The sequence below is a fragment of the Hyperolius riggenbachi genome, chromosome 5 (genome assembly GCF_040937935.1).
Source record: "Hyperolius riggenbachi isolate aHypRig1 chromosome 5, aHypRig1.pri, whole genome shotgun sequence".
NCBI lineage: Eukaryota > Metazoa > Chordata > Amphibia > Anura > Hyperoliidae > Hyperolius > Hyperolius riggenbachi.
The window spans coordinates 219,943,069-219,956,620 of NC_090650.1; the positions used below are offsets into that span (position 1 = coordinate 219,943,069).

The 13,552-nt window shown below is 41.7% G+C and overlaps 1 pseudogene; it reads right to left on the bottom strand.

The window, feature by feature from the left end:
* LOC137519365 (tyrosine-protein phosphatase non-receptor type 3-like) overlaps window positions 1-13,552 on the bottom strand; it is a 259,943-nt pseudogene that overhangs the window by 163,271 nt on the left and 83,120 nt on the right.

Here is a 13,552-nt window from a genome sequence, read left to right on the forward strand (position 1 = left end):
ACAGGCGTGCATGGCTAGTAGGGTTGTTGTGCATCAGAATACTAGCCAGTGGTTCTTTGATTTGATCTCAAAAGCATATTCCTAGAGCTTTTGGGAACAATTCAGACATCATATTCCTAGAGTTCAACAATTGTTGAGCTTTGGCAATGATGAAACGCTGTCTATGCAGCATTTTTTTTAATTAACATGGAAAATACATTAGTATACAAGAGGAGTTGAAGAAGTTATGTAGAGAATCCAAAGCCCTGTTTCACGGTATTTTAGTTGAAATTTCACTTATTTCACTTAGCCACAGATATACCTCACCTTTAGAATCTTTCTATCATACAGCTTTGAGCTTTCCTTGTTTGTTTTTCTTAAACTTACCTGTGTATATGTGACAATAATGGTTTACAATGTTTGGACAAGACAAGATCTAGAATTAATTCTTCTGATGTGATTTATTGTCTTGGAAAATACAGTGGGATGCAAAAGTTTGGGCAACCTTGTTAATTGTCATGATTTTTCTGTATAAATCGTTGGTTGTTATGATAAAAAATGTCAGTTAAATATATCATAAATAAGACACACACAGTGATATGTGAGAAGTGAAATGAAATGTATTGGATTTACAGAAAGTGCGCAATAATAGTTTAAAACAAAATTAGTCGGGTGCATAAATTTAAAAATAAATTTAAAAATAAATTAAAATCAATATTTAGTAGATCCTCTTTTTGCAGAAATTACAGCCTCTAAACGCTTCCTGTAGGTTCCAGTGAGAGTCTGGATTGTGGTTGAAGGTAGTTTGGACCATTCCTCTTTACAAAACATCTCTAGTTCATTCAAGTTTGATGGCTTCCGAGCATGGACAGCTCTCGTTAACTCACACCACAGATTTTCAATTATATTCAGGTCTGGGGACTGAGATGGCCATTCCAGAATATTGTATTTGTTCCTCTGCATGTATGCCTTGGTGGATTTTGAGTAGTGCTTAGGGTCGTTGTCTTGTTGAAAGATCCTGCCCCGGCGCAGCTTCAGCTTTGTCACGGATTCCTGGACATTGGTCTCTAGAATCTGCTGATACTGAGTGGAATCCATGCGTCCCTCAACTTTGACAAGATTCCCAGTCCCTGCACTGGCCACCCAGCCCCACAACATGGTGGAACCACCACCATATTTTACTGTAGGTAGCAGGTGTTTTTTTGGAATGCTGTGTTGTTTTTCCTCCATGCATAACACCCCTTGTTATGCCCAAATCACTCAATTTTAGTTTCATCAGTTCACAGCACCTTATTCCAAAATGAAGCTGGCTTGTCCAAATGTGCTTTAGCATACCTCAAGCAGCTCTGCTTGTGCTGTGGGCGGAGAAAAGGCTTCCTCTGCATCACTCTCGCATACAGCATCTCCTTGTGTAAAGTGCGCTGAATGGTTGAACGATGCACAGTGACTCCATCTGCAACTAGATGATGTTGTAGGTCTTTGGTGTTAGTCTGTGGATTGACTGTGACTGTTCTCACCATTCGTTGCTTCTGTTTATCTGAGATTTTTCTTGGTCTGCCACTTTAAGCCTTAGCTTGAACTGAGCCTGTGGTCTTCCATTTCCTCAATATGTTCTTAACTGCGGAAACAGACAGCTGACATCTCTGAGACAGCTTTCTGTATCCTTCCCCAAAACCATGATTTGTCTTCAGGTCATTTGAGAGTTGTTTTGAGACCCCCATGTTGCTATTCTTCAAAGAAAATTAAAAAAGGAGGGAAACTTACAATTGACGCCCATAAATACTTTTTCTCATAATTGGATTCACCTGTGTATATAAGGCAGTGGTCACTGAGGTTACCAAGCCAATTTGAGTTCCAATAATTAGTTCTAAAGGTTTTGGAATCAATAAAATGACTACAGTGCTCAAGTTTATGCACCTGACTTATTTTATTTAAACAATTATTGTGCACTTTCTGTAAATCTAATAAACTTAATTTCACTTCTCAAAAATCACTGTGCGTGTCTCCTATATGGTATATATAAAACTGAAGTGTTTTATTGTAAAAAATAACGATTTATACAGGAAAATCATGACGATCAACAAGGTTGCCCAAACTTTCACATCCCACTGTAATTCGCCCACTGCACTGCACCACCAAAAAAAAGGCCTTTGGGGAACCCCGCATTAGTCCGTGGCGGTCCCTGTCTGGCCAAGAGCCAAGCAGGAAGTGAGGCGTGCTTGTGGTCACTTCCTGCTTCAAAGTATGCGGAAGTGCACGGAAGTGCATTGTAAAAATACGCTTCTGCGCATGCGTGCCAAGTCATCTACTTTAAAAAAAAAAAAACAGAGTCACCATAAACTAACATGACTTCTGGGCCAACGCAGATTGCCGTGGATCCCACATGGTAACATAGTTCTGCACTAGCATTAGATTTGGAACTTCTGGCGTAGCGTACTGCAACGTGATAAGTATGAACTTCCCCATAGGGTTTAATTAGGTTGCGGTAGCAGTGCGGCAATCTGCTGCACCACGCCAGTGTGAAAGGGCCCTTAATCATTGGTGTTCAGTGGCAACAGAGGAGACCACTCTCAACTTGATGTTCACCCATGTACTGCATCCTGCAGTATTGATCCTCCTGTAGTGTTGAACTGGGACTATAATGAGAACTTCACATGATGGGCATGGCACATATTCTGCAGCTGTATCACCACTTTAGAAGTCAGGACTATTTAGTCACTGGAAACGATTTGTGACACAGGTGCTGACTAAATTGGACACAGAAACATCATTATTAACACTCACCATTTTCTCATTCCCTCTGTACGCACTCTCACACATGTATACACGCTTTACACATACACTTTTCCGGTATATACATTTTGCTCAAATGCCACTATGGTAGTGGCATTTTTAGCTTGAATATGTTTCTGTTTCCGGTCCCTTGCAGGTGAGCAGAATCCTCTCCAGGGTGGGGTCATGGTTTGATGCAGGGGAGTAGCACTCACAGTTCCAGTGAAGCCAAAGGCTGGGCCAGACTGGTTTCTTTCCTCCTTCCAATCTAGGTCCTTCTTCCATGCTCCCCTGGTTGCTGCATTCTGTCCGCTTCTCTAAATGCAGATTAGGGCACAACAAGTAGTACAATCCTCCCCCCAACACATGTACTGCAATTACTCCCTTTCCTGTGCATCCTGGTCTTCTATGTTGTATAAAGTCAATGATGTGGGAGGAGCCATGTGCCAGACAGGCAAGAGTAAGGGGGACTGGCTGTAAGGAAGAGGAGGTCTGATGATGGAGCAGGTAATATGCCTCCTCCACAACTTTGAATGAGACAGGGGGACTAATAGTAGAGGCACATAATGGGTGGAGGGTGGTTGGTGAGTATAGTAGCGGCAACTGTAGGGGGGAATACTTGTAACACCCCTCACGTGTGGAGAGGGGCGATTTTGTTGCTTGCCTGGGGTAGGGGGGGGGGGAGTAATAAGGACATTGATAAAATAAAATGTGTAATCAATATTAATAGTAATCTTGACACAGAACCTGATTTACAGAAGAATATTGACCATCTCAATACTGAAATAGCTAAATACCCTGATTTGAAACACCCATTTAAATGGAAAAGATTTAAACAGGTCTGGCAGGACCACAATGAGGGATTGTTTTTATCCGTGGCTAATTGGAGTAAAAGACTGCAATAGTGCCCAACCACCACGATTTGGATCACCTGGCAGATTGAGAAGCCCCCCCATCAAGCGACCAAGGCATCCCCCCCCAACGGTGATGTTGCCACTGAAAACCCCACTTCTAATATACACAACGATGCTATAGCTTCCAATAAATTCAACCATCATTTTCAGGGCACCACAGGAGTGGTGCAGTGCTGCCATTGTGCCTGTTTCCACCTTCTCCCAAAAGTGAAATGACTGCATCTGCTGGCGATGACCATTGCCTCACGTCCCCATGGCAACTTCATGCCTCTTCCACTGTGTATGATGCAAGTAGGCGGTAACAAGTTGAACATTGCTTACATGCCCCCTGTAGTCCTGGATACGAGGACAGCACTCACGAACCTGCCCACTGACCGCCACTGGCATGTGATTGGACATGGGGCTATCAAGCCTCGCCGGTCACTGATCAATTGCGCTACATCCTGTTGATAACTCCCTCTCTTGACTTTCAGCACCATCCTACAGCCTGATGGACGTATTGACATAGTCCACAGCCAATCAGCTATCTTAGAGCCTGAGACACAGTACCCAGGATGGTGACAGCAACTTGCTGGGCAGCACCCCATTTGCATTTTGAATGCGGAAAACTTGGGAAATGAGCACAGTGGTGGCAAAGGTAACTGAAATCTGATTGATTTGGGATGATTTGCTTTTTTTATAGAAGTGTGTCTACATGATCTAAAGCTTTTATATAGTTCTGTATTTCACTGGGGTGACATGATCTGTACTGTGCCTTGACAAAGGGGACCTGAACTACTGTTGGCGATGCGGTCAGTTGTGTATTGGTAATGGAACAATAGGGAGTATACAACAATAGGGAGGAGGAGAATCACAAAGAGAAGCTTGTAGTTATGTCCCTGATCTGGAGTGGAAAAGTAGCCAGGATTATCCCCATTAGGCAGTGTGATTGCAAAGTGGAGTGGATGGCCTAAGAATGACGACAAAATACAGTTTTAATATTGCTGGAGGTAATCTATCTCCCAGGCTACGTGGTGAACAAGGGACTTGGAGCCGCTACACAAAGTTGCTTTAGAGTTACTGCCCACCATGACATCAACTTAGCAAGTTATGGTACTAACCAATGCAACACATACAAACATATCCTATTATGGCTGTAGGCAAAGATACCAAATTGAGAAAGGTAAAGGTCATCAATGGCCACAAGGGCAGTTAGGTCCACTTAGGGGTAACAGGCAACACTTAGTAACATGCAGAGGATAGGGGATGAAACTGATCACCAATAAAGAAATGTCCTAATGAGGGAAGGAGTGTAGTTGCCTACAGTGGCTTGCAAAAGTATTCGGCCCCCTTGAAGTTTTCCACATTTTGTCACATTACTGCCACAAACCTTCATCAATTTTATTGGAATTCCACGTGAAAGACCAATACAAAGTGGTGTGCACGTGAGAAGTGGAACAAAAATCATACATGATTCCAAACATTTTTTACAAATAATTAGCTGCAAAGTGGGGTGTGCAAAATTATTCAGTCCCCTGAGTCAATACTTTGTTGAACCACCTTTTGCTGCAATTACAGCTGCCAGTCTTTTAGGGTATGTCTCCACCAGCTTTGTAAATCTAGAGACTGAAATTCTTGTCCATTCTTCTTTGCAAAACAGCTCCAGCTCAGTCAGATTAGATGGACAGCATTTGTGAACAGCAGTTTTCAGATCTTGCCACAGATTCTCGATTGGAATTAGATCTGGACTTTGACTGGGCCATTCTAACACATGGATATGTTTTGTTGTAAACCATTCCATTGTTGCCCTGGCTTTATGATTAGGGTCATTGTCCTGCTGGAAGGTGAACCTCCGCCCCAGTCTCAAGTCTTTTGCAGACTCCAAGAGGTTTTCTTCCAAGATTGCCCTGTATTTAGCTCCATCCATCTTCCCATCAACTCTGACGAGCTTCCCTGTCCCTGCTGAACAGAAGCACCCTCAGAGCATGATGCTGCCACCACCATATTTGACAGTGATGATGGTGTGTTCAGAGTGATGTGCAGTGTTAGTTTTCCGCCACACATAGTGTTACGCATTTTGGCCAAAAAGTTCAATTTTGATCTCATCTGATCAGAGCACCTTCTTCCACATGTTTGCTTTGTCCCCCACATGGCTTGTGGCAAACTGCAAACTTATGCTTTTCTGTTAACAATGGCTTCCTTCTTGCCACTCTTCCATAAAGGCCAACTTTGTACAGTACATGACTAATAGTTAATCTATGGATAGAGTCTCCCACCTGAGCTGTAGATCTCTGCAGCTTGTCCAGAGTCACCATTGGCCTCTTGACTGCATTTCTGATCAGCACTCTCCTTGTTCGGCCTGTGAGTTTAGGTGGATGGCCTTGTCTTGGTAGGTTTACAGTTGTGCCATACTCCTTCCATTTCTGAATGATCACTTGAACAGTGCTCCGTGGGATGTTCAAGGCTTTGGAAATCTTTTTGCAGCCTAAGCCTGCTTTAAATTTCTCAATAACTTTATCCCTGACTTATCTGGTGTGTTCTTTGGGCTTCAAGGTATTGTTGCTCCCAATATTCTCTTAGACAACCTCTGAGGCCGTCACAGAGCAACTGTATTTGTACTGACATTAGATTACACACAGGTGCACTCTATTTAGTCATTAGCACTCATCAGGCAAAGTCTATGGGCAACTGACTGCACTCAGACCAAAGGGGGCTGAATAATTTCTCACACCCCACTTTGCAGTTATTTATTTGTAAAAAAATGTTTGGAATCGTGTATGATTTTCGTTCCACTTCTCACGTGTACACCACTTTGTATTGGTCTTTCACGTGGAATTACAATAACATTGATTTATGTTTGTGGCAGTAATATGACAAAATGTGGAAAACTTCAAGGGGGCCGAATACTTTTGCAAACCACTGTATATGTGGAAAACGAGTGGGCAGTACTGAATGCCAAAGCAGAGAAGCAGTAATGGGAAAAGGACCTTCATCAAAAATGTTGTATAAACTTCATTGTTTTCCAGTTGTTTGTTTATAGGAATATACAGACTGGTGCTGTTTCAGTATAGTAAGTGCATGACTGAATATAAAGCACATGTGTTCTAGGTATTAGCATTGCAGGTGTCAATATAACTTGTTAGTTGTAATTGTGTTGAAAGCTGTCTCTCAAAGCCTATGTATTTTACAGACTACCATGCAAAAGTATGATGTATACTATGAGCAGCAGCAGATTACCCCAGTTTGCCAATGTAACAAACAGTTGCACGTACACAAGATTTGAGGCGCTGACTGAACGCCTGTGTGAAGGAAGTCTTTTATTAGGAGTCTTTAAGATGCCCATAGAAGGCAGGCATCTCAAATCTAGAGTTCAGAGGCAATTTCAGATACGGTTCATAAATAACAAGAACATGATTACCATTCTTTGAAAATCAATGCTCTATTAACGCACATGTTATTTTTGTACTTCAGATTCACATTCAAATTTATTTTCCTAATTACATGGATAAGCAATTACAGCCCACATAAACACAAGGTTGGTGCATCATTTCTTTCATAAATATACCTTAGAAATGTTTTATTAGTTCAGTCTACTCTATCTAGATGTTAGTCATAGCCAGACTGCAAAGTTAGGCCTTTTCAAAAGCCCACGCAACTCCACAGTCACTGAACAAATTACTGCAAACGCATGTTGAGAGTATTTATTGTTTCAGAGTCATTATGCCCACATTCATCATGCCCCATATAGATTTATCTTTTAAACATTATCTTGTAAGACTTCCAACTGAAAGGCTTACATCACATCTCCAAATCAATTGATGCTGCATGTAAACTTTACAAAGATTTACTAAATCATAAAAATATATGCTGGACTACACACAATGAAGCTCCCGACAAGACAAAGGCTACAAATACTTCCTCAGTCCCCAGTGAGTAATAAAATAGGGGTTGCCAATTTAACTTTCATCTGATGTTATTTTTCTTACCTACTTTTTTTGTACTTTGCAAAATGTTGTTTGTAGATAACATGAGAAAATATTTCCATTTGCTCATCTTATCATCTGTCCAACTCCTCCCTTCCTGTGGAGTAGGGGTGTCAAACTCTCACCCACAGACCAAATTTGGCCCAAACAGTAACTTTTTTTTGCCCCATGAGGGTAAATGTGAATTTGTACTGCAGCTGGTCCAGGGCCCCACTTGTGTCCTGATGCAGCGTGGCCCCTGCCCCCCTCGTCTTGTGCTCCCCCATCCCCAGTATATGCAGAGTAGTGGCACAGCAGTAGTTGTGGTTGTCTCACCTCCTCAGGGCTCCAACAATGTCCATCCATCCACTATAGCGGGGGCTCCCTCTCCTACCTGGTCCTCCTACTGTACGTTGCATGATTACATGCATCATGAGGAGAATAAGATTGGCAGAAAGCGGGCATCTGCTGTAGAGCAAGGATGGACATTGTTGGAGACCGGAGGAGGTGAAACAAGCAAGACTACTGCTGCGGCACTACTCTGAATATACAGGGACCAGCGGCACACAGGACGGGGGTGGGGGATGGGGGTACACTAGACCACCAGGGATGCTATATTGGGAAAAGAAGAAAAGAAGCACTAGACCACCAGGGAAGCCATATGGTGGAGGGAGGGGTGCAACTAGACACAAGAGGACTTTATAGAGGAAGGAGTTCTGCACTCACTGGAAAAGATTCATCAGAGCTCCTCCTGACTACTTACTATAGGGGCAGGAGATTAGACAGTTCACAGACAGATTTTCCGTGATCCAGCCAAACTACATCTGAAATTTACATCTCATTTTTTTTATCCATTTAAATATATGCCCTAGGAATATCAGTGTGTGATACGGGAGAATGACTGATGTTTATATAAAAAACTATAGCAAGCAGCTGAGGTGGGAGTATTACAACAGAGGATATAGGAAGGAGGTCGGCTTCTTAAAGAGAATCTGTATTGTTAAAATCGCACAAAAGTAAAGATACCAGTGCGTTAGGAAACATCTCCTATTACCCTCTGTCACAATTTCGCCGCTCCCCGCCGCATTAAAAGTGGTTAAAAACTGTTTTAAAAAGTTTGTTTATAAACAAACAAAATGGCCACCAAAACAGGAAGTAGGTTGATGTACAGTATGTCCACACATACAAAATACATCCATACACAAGCAGGCTGTATACACCCTTCCTTTTGAATCTCAAGAGATCATTTGTGTGTTTCTTTCCCCCTGCATCTCTCATGCACTGAAGTGTCAGGCTGCTCTTTTCTTCCTGCAAACAGCTTTGTCCTCGTCTGTAATTCCTCACTATGTGAAAGCCCAGCCAGCTCAGAGGACGATTTATCCAGCTTGTAAAAGATAAGAGAGAAGAGAGAAGCTGCTCTAATCTAAATAATACACAGGCAGTGTGCATAGAGGGGCCTGGAAGGGTTCATAGCAGAACCACAACACTGAAGAACTTGGCAGCCTTCCAGACAGGCTGACAAGTCTGACAAGAGAGAAATAAGTTGATTTATTACAGAGACTGTGATAGCAGAAAGTGCTGCAGTAAGCCAGAACACATTAGAATAGCTTTTGAAACTTGTAGGATGATAAAAAACAGGATGCAATTTTTGTTACGGAGTCTCTTTAAGTATAAGACAGGAAGCGAGTTACATGATAATAAAGTGTAGCTGTGCATGTCTCTATGACTGGAGTCATGACTAGAAGCACAGAGAACATGCATAATGTGTAAGCCATTAAACCATTTGTGAGGGCTGTTCCCTGTGCTACAACTGGAATAGCCTGCCTGGATGGCTTTTAGAGTGACTCCAGGAGATTCAATTTCTGGCATGTACATTAAACCTGCACTAAAACAGACTGCTATGGGGATGTGGTGAGTTACCAATTATTGACATGGAGTACTAGAACAGAACAACTGACCTTTGTTGCTGTCAGAGTGGAGTGTTGTTGGAACAGATACAACCTATGAAGGATAGGTTGCTCAAATTTGGGGTACAACAACATATTAACCCTGTCCAATCCATTTTCTTGATGACCCACATCCCCAAGCGCTTACCAGTATGTGTTTGGGGGGGGGGGGGGTAGCGGACATGGGTGATTGAGAGAATGCTGTTGCAAAGAAATCCTTCCGGGTCTTTACTTTTCCGCACTAGAGTGCGAGGCGACCTGGCATCAGCAAGGGAAGGTGAGCCAGGCACCAGCTCATGCGCTTTAGTACTATTCGCACTGCATTGCACGCGCGCTTTTGTGATAGTGCTCTACTGTTTTTTTTAATGAGTAACCTATCCTGTTAGCTTTGAGCAAACCGCATGTCACTAAAATAGGATGTATAACATGACACTCAATTTAAACTCCTGAGGTCAAATGATAATTGACAATTATACAATGTTCAGGGTTCATATGCCTAGCTACCTTTACCAATCAAAAACATTTATGTCACCTTGAAGACATCATGTCTGCAGATGATGAATACAATCTTTGTCTAGCAGTGGAATACATCTGTTTTTTCCCTGACTATTCAAGTTGGTCCTGGACTAAATATGTTATGTATTTCAGATTACATGGTGTGTCCCCCGTGCCTCAGAATCACAAGATATTTACACAACAGACTAATGTAGTCAAGTACAACTTAAATATGTCATATCAGTTTTATTCCCACAAAGGATTTTCATATAAAACTTAGCTAAAAAATTAGACTATATTTAGCCATTTTATCCATTGCACTAAATTATAATAGCAGCTTAAAAGAGATTGTAAAATGCTAATCTTTGAAAGGTGACCTTGCCGACTATAAGGAAAAAAAATTTTCTGCATGTTTATGGAGCCATTTGTAAAATGAATTTAGCTTTATTAGAAGGCAAATATTTCTTAACCATATTGTAATGAAGGGCAGTCATATTCTACCTTTTACTGTGCCTGATTTTGTAAAGGTTTAAAGGAATACTGTAGGGGGTCGGGGAAAAGGAGTTTAACTTACCCGGGGCTTCTAATGGTCCCCCACAGACATCCTGTGCCCACGCAGCCACTCACCGATGCTCCGGCCCCGCCTCTGGTTCACTTCTGGAATTTTAGACTTTGAAGTCTGAAAACCACTGCGCCTGCGTTGCCGTGTCCTCGATCCTGCTGATGTCACCAGGAGCATACTGCTCATGCCAACACAAGTCATATAAACTAAAACTAATCTTTCTCCTTCATCGGAAAAAATCTTCTTTATCAGGTGTTATCACATTCCAAGGCTAGAATCATTTTTAATTCTGTCTTTTGCAGATTCTATGACATCATTTGAAATATGCCAGTGCTTTCTGAATGGCTGCTGTAAGTCCTACCCAACTCTCTGAAATGCTACCCTAATCCTGCATCACTTAGCAACTGATACACAAGAATCCAGCCCGATCAAGTTTAGGAAAAGTCACTGAAAGGCTATTGGCTTTGTTCACGGAAACGATAAAGCTCATTTAACAGACAAAACTTAATGCCTGCTTCTCAAAAGAACTGTCATTAAAATGAAAGGGGTCATCCTGTAACAGACTGTGGAAGAATAACTCTTCCAGGTACCTATTGAAGGTGCTGCTCACTAATCCGCTTTGTGCCTGTACAAAAAAAAGAGCGACATGAGCATAACGATAACTGACTGGTGAGCATTAAGCTACATCTTCCAGCTTCTTTTGTTTGAAAACATGAATGGCTACTGAACTATAACCATTGTAAAATACAGTTTTTATGGCGCTACACAATGTAAGCCACAACTCTTGCAGTAGATATATCTGTGCTTTAACATGTGTAAGACAGCACATAACTTCTCTCCTTACAGAATAATGAGTAAGTGCCAATAGAATAAGTCAGAGATGAAAAAGGCCTGAGCAATGTTCCTCAAGATGAATCTGACAAAGGAAGAGTAAGCCTTTTTTCCATTAAGGGTAATGCTGCAATCATTATGCTGCAATCTATGTAGCCTTACTACCCAAACTACAGTGCTCATCTTGAAAACACATTGGTATGGACAGGGTGAAATTTAAACCTTGGGAACCTATAGGCACAGATGTTCTGGCACCCTAATTGCTGCTCACCACTGAACCCACAAATCCTGACATGAACACGAGTTCCCAAGTTTGCCTGCCAAGCTGCACCATAAGTGTGCTAGCTGCTCCCTAACCAGCCCAGTCACCACTTCTCCCACACTTTCCCATGCCCAACCCGCTGGCACTTACTATCCTGGAGCTGCACTGAAATGAATGCCTCAGAACATACAGAGCTAGGAGGGAGGGCTTGATGGGACCACCATCAGAATCTCTATGCCACCTCGGTGGTGACCTGCCTGGCTCAGTGCATGAGAAGCTGGATAGGTGGGCTGGATGGGCAGTACTATACAGCCTACCCATTGAGCTCTGTATGCTCGAAGGGGCAGTGATATTAGCATGGCTCCAGGAGAGGTTCACAAACTTGTGACAGATGCTTCTCAGCACACTTGTGTCTCTAGACTTGTGCCTAGTGCTAAATCGGGACCTGTGCAGATAGCTATACCAGATATTTATTTTTTTGTACTTCCTTGTACAGACAAACTTAATAAATTAAATAAAAAGGGCCAAAATGTAAAAAGTGCAAAATAATATACTGAAGATAGAGCATTACAGTAGAGCTAGTGTAAAAAAAAAACAATGACAAGCACTTCAAAATTCTTTAACTATTGGATGAAAGAAAAAAAAAAGGATTTGGTGTGATTAAAACAGCTGGAGACTTCATAACTTCATAGCATTATAGGGTAAACTCATGGAGAAAATTGCAAAACGACAACCTGTAGTATTTTATTGTTAAGTATAAGTTAAGCATTGATAAAATATACATGGAACAAGCTCTAGGCTCCAACTCAGCTGAAGCGGGAGCTAGAGGAAAGTGGAAACATACATGACACATGACTAACCAAATGTTCTATCATTTACGTCTGCTAAATGAATACATCATGCCTACAAGTATACTGAAGAACTGGACACTGCTGTGGTAGCCCTTAGTCATCACCTAGGGTCTACCTGAATCATTATGTTGTAACCTGCTAGCTAACGGTTACACTGCTTTACATACGGTATATATGCAAAGTCCTGGAAAACTTACATTAACTCTGAAGCCTTGCTGAGAGCCATCCAAGAAGCGGATGTTACAAAGTACCTCAGACCTATTTTTCTCCTTCGGAAGTTCAGTGACTCGAATATTGTTTATCCTTCCACCCAAAGCACGTAGCCGGGAGTTCATAACGAACACGGCTCCTGAAAGTGCAAATAAAAAAAAAATGTAAAGATGAGCAAATAGCAGGACAGCTAGATTTAATGGTAAATCTCACACAGATTAGTTAGCAAATACTGTACAAGTGAATAGTTACCCAAATGCTTTGAAGAAATCTGCACAAACATATACTAAGGATATACAGCTACTCATTTAACCATCTTGGCTCTCCTAACCATTCACAAAATGAACAGAAAAAAAAAAAAAGGCCGATATGGCCATTACACACAAAGTATGAAGCTTTTACTAATGGTAAATATGTTCTCCAAGTATTAGTATTTAGTATTTTTAGGGAAAGCAGCATTGGATTTCCAATAAAAATACAACACACAGAAAGTCAGTATTCAGGCGAAAGAAATTTATTTATAGTATTTATAAAGTGCCAACATATTACGCAGCGTTGGACATTAGTCAAGGTTACAGACAATACTCTGGGGTGACATACAGCAAAATGACAATACAGGAACACATGCAAACCAAGTGACGTAGCACAGTATGTGTACAAGGTAATGCTTAGTCAGTCAATGGATGGGAGCAGGGAGATAAAGCAAGTTGAGTTCACTCAAGAGTTCAATCAGATCCACAGGATGGGTGTACAGTAATGGAGGTGCTTGAACAGGTAGGAGACATAAGG